The sequence below is a fragment of the Erpetoichthys calabaricus genome, chromosome 9, assembly GCF_900747795.2.
Source record: "Erpetoichthys calabaricus chromosome 9, fErpCal1.3, whole genome shotgun sequence".
Taxonomy (NCBI): Eukaryota; Metazoa; Chordata; class Cladistia; order Polypteriformes; family Polypteridae; genus Erpetoichthys; species Erpetoichthys calabaricus.
In genome coordinates, this window is record NC_041402.2 from 193,562,896 (window position 1) to 193,569,681 (window position 6,786).

Genomic DNA, 6,786 nt, shown 5'->3' on the forward strand with positions numbered 1-6,786 from the left:
CTTTCTTTCTTTCTTTCGTGGGAGGTACAACAATCCTTCGAGGTCCGGTATTTTTTATTATTATTGCTTTGTTTTTCCAGACAAATGGGCGTGATCCCATGCAAGCAAGGGGCGGCGGTGCTTACTTTTATAACCTTTAAAAGGCACGGAGAATCGCGAAAAACATTCGAAACAAAGCGCTTATACGCGGAACCGCTCGAGCCCCGTTATGAAGAAGAAAAATAAAGAAATAATTAAAATCTCCGAAGTGCTCGTGAAATCCGTGAAAATGAAACGACAGGGAGTCTGTGCTAACCCAAAACTTTAGCTTAGTAACGTTTAGCCCCTCATTCCCCCCATCCATCCAATTAGGTTCTTGTGACCCCCAAATTAAAAAAATAAGAGTAATTATTTTTTATACATTGCTGTTTTATTAATAAGAAAAGAATTCATAAACAGTGACAAAACTACAAGAATCAAAACTAAAACTTATACAAATCCTTATAACATTAGCTAGGTTACCCAAGGAAATCCACGTTATAAATTATAGTCTAATTTCTTTATTGATTTTATTGAAATCACACAACATTCCACACAAATAAATCAATTTTTACAAAAATAAGATCGAAAACAAATCAACCCCCACCCCTGAGAAGGAGAGCTAAACCAGCAGAGTAAAACTTCAAGCTCGTAAAAATAAGTAAATAGATGAATGAATAAGTGAATAAAGATAAATGGAGAAGAAAAAAAGGGAGAGAGAATCTGCTTCCTCGGTGCTTTAAAAGCTTATCCTAAAATGTTATTGATTAGATCCTACCAGGTTTGGAAAAAGTTCTGCACTGTCATGTCATTTTCTAAACCACTTAATCCAGACCAGGGTGGGGTGCTGGAGCCTATCCCAGCTAGCATTGGCCACAAGGCAGGAACAAATCCTGGGCACCATGCCACACATCAGTCACCCACAAAGGCTAATTTAGCATCACCAGTTCACCTAACCTTCTTTAAACAGTTGCAGAAAAGCAGAGCACCAGGAGGAAACCCACACAGACACCTGGAGAACTTGCTAACTCCACACAGGGAGGCCCCAGGACACAAAGACGGGTCTCCTAACTGCACTTCTCCTGTGCCACCTCTCCAGTTAACCCGATGTATCAAACGTTCTACATAACTAAATACTTTTCTGTATACTGGTACAATATTTGTACTGTTTTTATCTTTCTAATACAGTACCGGTCAAACGTTTTAGAACACAGTGGCGTAGCTAGGGTCTGCCCCGGGCGGCATATTTTGAGGGGTGGCATTATTGGCCAAAAGGCTCAGTACAATTCGTGTGTAAGCAGCAGGGTTCAGAAAAATATCACCCATGAATGAAAAAAAATAAAATTCAAATTTTTATCCACAAATGCTTTAAAAATACTGTCCTTCTGTGACGGCATCAGACACAGCAGTTGAAATTTATGAGACAATAACAAAAATAAACAGAAACATTACACCAATAATATTTTCTAGGAAGATAAACAGCTAATATACAATTTATAATTTCGTTTCGTTATCAATCCGAATGTGTTCTTGCTCATCCCCACCTATCACTTGTACACTACACTAGTTTTGGTTTTCGCAGTGTAATTATATTACACTAATAATTAGAACATGCTGCGGTGGGCTGGCACCCTGCCCGCGGTTCGTTTCCTACCTTGTGCCCTGTGTTGGCTGGGATTGGCTCCAGCAGACCCCCGTGACCCTGTAGTTAGGATATAGCGGGTTGGATAACGGATGGATGGATTAGAACATGTCTTATCAGGGCGTCTATACTATATTCTTGTCTAGCTGATGCTTATAAATAATTGTATGTGAAAATTACAGTGGTGCAGTGGTAGGCTGCTGCCTCGCAGTTAGGAGACCCGGGTTCGCTTCCCGGGTCCTCCTTTCGTGGAGTTTGCATGTTCTCCCTGTGTCTGCGTGGGTTTCCTGCCACAGTCCTAAAACATGCAGGTTAGGTGGATTGGCGATTCTAAACTGGCCCTAGTGTGTGCTTGGTGTGTTTGTGTCTGTCCTGCAGTGGGTTGGCACCCTGCCTGGGATTGGTTCCTGCCTTGTGCCCTGTGTTGGCTGGGATTGGCTCCAGCAGACTCCCGTGACCCTGTGTTCGGATTCAGCGGTTTGGAATATGGATGGATGTGGAAATTATTAATGTTTCTCTACATATGAATAAATCTAGCCAAATGAATCTTAATTTTTCTCTATACGTCATTTTAATTTTCTGTTTAAATAGGTTAACATAGTCAGATATGTTGGAGGGTGGCAAATTGAAGGCCCGCTTTGTGACTTTGACTCTACCAGATCTCTTCCTATCAGAGTTTCTTCCAATTGCCTTTGGATTGCATAGGACACCTCTGGACTTTTATTTGCAGTTTCTATAAATGAAAGGCCTACACTTGTAAGGGTAATAATATCCATCCATCCATTCATTTTCTTCCGCTTATCCGAGGTCGGGTCGCGGGGGCAGCAGCTTGAGCAGAGATGCCCAGACTTCCCTCTCTCCGGCCACTTCTTCTAGCTGTTCTGGGAGAATCCGAAGGTGTTCCCAGGCCAGCCGGGAGACATAGTCCCTCCAGCATGTCCTGGGTCTTCCCCGGGGCCTAAGGGTAATAATACTCCGTCTCATTTCATTTGTCTCCTAACTGCACTTCTACTGTGCCATCTCTCTGGTGTAGTGCTATCAGTTAACCAGATGTATCAAAAGTTGTACATAACTAAGTACTTTTCTGTATACTGGTACAATATTTGTATTGGGTTTTTTTCTTTCTAATACACTACCGGTCAAAAGTTGTAGAACGCCTCAGTTTTTCCAGTTTTTATGGAAATGCATGCTGTTTAATGCCTTAATGTTTCATGAAATCAAAGCATAGAACACGTAAACAATGGCAAATAAAAAAAATTTGTCAAGGAACCATTAACTATATGAAATTTTATTGAAATTTTTGATTCATCAAAGTAGCCTGCACCTTTTGCTGATATAACAGCCAAACTGTGGTAACCTTTTTGATTGAGAATGCCAGTCACTCTATGCAAGTCACCAACTCTGCCTCCAGCAAAAGAACCCCAGACCATCACACTTCCTCTCCATGTTTGACAATTGGTGTCACACACTGAGGAAGCATCAGCATCGCCAACTCGACAGCATACAAACACCCTGCGTGATGAAGCGAAGATTTCTAATTTGGATTAATCAGCCCATAAGACTAACTGCAGCAGTCCACAGCTGCTATTTCAAGGCTCTATTTTGTCAGACAGATAGAAGTGAAAGGCACTATATTGTAGATAGAAAAGTCTCTATATGATAGATAGATAGATAGATAGATAGATAGATAGATAGATAGATAGATAGATAGATAGATAGATAGATAGATAGATAGATAGATAGATAGATAGATAGATAGATAGATAGATAGATAGATAGATAGATAGATAGATAGATACTTATTAATCCGAAGGGGAAATTCCCATACTCCAGCAGCAGCATACTGATAAAAACAATATTAAAGAGTGATAAAAATGTAGTGCAAGGTGGAGAATGCCAGCCAGGTATAACAGACAATAACTTTGTATAATGTTAACATTTACGCCCCCCGGGTGGAATTGAAGAGTCACATAGTGTGGGGGAGGAACAATCTTCTCAGTCTGTCAGTGGAGCAGGACGGTGACAGCAGTCTGTGGCTGAAGCTGCTCCTCTGTCTGGATGCAGTGGATTCTCCATAATTGACAGGAGTCTGCTCAGCGCCCATTGCTCTGCCACAGATGTCAAACTGTCCAGCTCCGTGCCTACAATAGAGCCTGCCTTCCTCACCAGTTTGTCCAGGCGTGAGGCGTCCCTCTTCTTTATGCTGCCTCCCCAGCACACCACCGCATAGAAGAGGGCGCTCGCCACAACCGTCTGATAGAACATTTGCAGCAACTTATTGCAGATGTTGAAGGACGCCAGCCTTCTAATGAAGTATAGTCGGCTCTGTCCTTTCTTGCACAGAGTATCAGTATTGGCAGTCCAGTCCAGTTTATCATCCTTCTGCACTCCCAGGTATTTATAGGTCTGCACCATCTGCACACAGTCACCTCTGATGATCATGGGGTCCATGAGGGGCCTGAGCCTCCTAAAATCCACCACCAGCTCCTTGGTTTTGCTGGTGTTCAGTTGTAGGTGGTTTGAGTCGCACCATTTAACAAAGTCCTTGATTAGGTTCCTATACTCCTCCTCCTGCTCACTCCTGATGCAGCCCACGATAGCAGTGTCGCCAGCAAACTTTTGCACGTGGCAGGACTCCGAGTTGTATTGGAAGTCCGATGTATATAGGCTGAACAGGACCAGAGAAAGTACAGTCCCTTGTGGCGCTCCTGTGCTGCTGACCACAATGTCAGACCTGCAGTTCCCAAGACGCACATACTGAGGTCTGTCTTTAAGATAGTCCACGATCCATGCCACCAGGTATGAATCTACTCCCATCTCTGTCAGCTTGTCCCTAAGGAGCAGAGGTTGGATGGTGTTGAAGACCAGAAACATAATTCTTACAGCACCACTGCCTCTGTCCAAGTGGAAGATGGATCGGTGTAGCATGTAGATGATGGCATCCTCCGCTCCCACCTTCTCCTGGTATGCGAACTGCAGAGGGTTGAGGGCGTGGCGGACCTGTGGCCTCAGGTGGTGAAGCAGCAGCCGTTCCATGGTCTTCATCACATGTGACGTCAGGGTGTCAGGCCGTAAGTCATTCAGCAGGACGTGATACCTTTGAGACTGGGGTGATGAAGGATGTTTTCCAAAGTCTCGGGACTCTCTCTGGTTCCAGGCTCAGGTTGAAGATGCGCTGTAGAGGACTCCCCAGCTCCAATGCACAGGCCTTCAGCAGTCATGGCGATACTCCATCTGGACCCACTGCTTTGCTGGCACGAAGTCTCCTCAGCTCTCTGCTTACCTGGGCTGCTGTAATTGTGGGTGGGGGGGAAAACTCTCTCCTTTGCTGGTATCAGCATAAGGATGGGTGGAGGATGCAGTACTCCGAGTACTGTACTTTAGTGGGTCAAACCTGCTAAAAAATTTAAGGAATGGCTTTCTTCCTGCCACTCGCCCTGTCAGACCTGCAGCACAAAGTCCAGACTGACCTCTGCTTTTGTCGACCTGCACTGTTAAGCCGTTCTTGAAGCTGTTGTGCTGTGAGGCACCTGTGACCACGCAAGCTGGGGACCCTCAGAAACTTGTCTTCTGATTGGCTGGTGACTTCCTATCAGATCTCTACCTATCAGAGTTTCTTCCAAATTGCCTTTGGATTGTGTAGGACACCTCTGGACTCGCTGACAGTTGGATTTTTTATTTGCTGTTTCTCTAAATGAAGGGCCTACACTTGTAACGGTAATAACACTCTGCCTCATTTCATTTGTTTATTGCCATTTTCTTGCCATTCTACAGTGTAATTTGTCCAAGTCGTACTTCAGAGGGTGTCTGTTCCAACTCTGCACTTACTCTTTAAGGCACACAGAAGGGTTTTTAACTCTTTTAGGGCTAATTTTTTTTTTGTTTCTTTTCTCCCAGGGCTGAATATTTTTCCAAAAACTAACATTTTTTTAAAAAGAACATAAAGCAATTGTTTAACATATCAAATCAACAAAAAATATTTACTTTTGACAAATGTTACTGTCTCGCATGTTGTATGAGCCTGCATACTCTATGATTTCACATACATATCACATACATTTTACACAGCAAAGTCTGATCTCGCTCAAAACAGCCAATTTCAGTCATTGCCACATTGCACTCCTTACAATACGTGTTGCTTTGGTGCCTACTTTTCAATTGTCTGTTGCTGCACTTTGTCACATATATTGTTAGTGTGTACTGTAGAGAGACAAGTCACCCATTTGCCATCGTGCCATGCCACTGCCACCAAGTTTTCTGCCTGCATGAAAACCGTATTGTCACCTCTTTTCATCTTCTGAAACTTTATGAACTTGATGTATGGCATTATAGCCTGGCTCACCCCATGGGATTTGCTTCTGTTTATTACAGAAGTGAATAAAACTTTGCAGCAGCACGTACCTATCACCATGCTGCATAACCTGTCCAAAGCCACCAGGGGACAAAACACGTTTGGACCAATGCTCCCTGAAGTTATCTGACCAGTTCTGTCCCATCTCTATTTGTAATGCCACAGCGCGCTTCATCTCGTCTTTCGTTGTGGGTTTCCACTTTGAAAAACGAGAATGCGATGCAAACGCAGCCTGCGATTCAAAAAAAAATCTTTGCCTACCTGTTTGTCTCGTCTGACAGTAGCTGAAAAGCAGCATCAGGAGAGAGCAGCCAGAAGTACAGCAGCTGGTGATCTGTCGTGTCCAACAGCAAGCCATGCCGTCTTGTAAACTCCGGTAGCCAGATCGGCTCTCAATGGATTAATGTCTGTGTATTTATCCCATGCAAACCTTGCCGTAGATGCATCGGCTGCGCGAAGGCACTCAACTGGCAGCAGATCCGCTGGCGCGGCATCAGCTGGTGTCTGATCAGCTGATGCCGGCTTCTCACTCTCTTGCTCGATCTCCTGATCACTGCCAATAAAATCTGATTCTGAAAAATCAAGAATCCGACTCCGCGATAATGCGCAAAACATCATCTGCTGAGTGTTTTCTTTTCTGCACTTGCTTCGCTCCCTTTTCACATGTCGATGCCATCTTGCCATTGTTTACATTTCGCAACTCACGCACACGCAAGGTTTAGTTGCCGAGTCAACGAGTCTAGCATTCCTCCAAGCACAGAGGGAATGCCTGTGA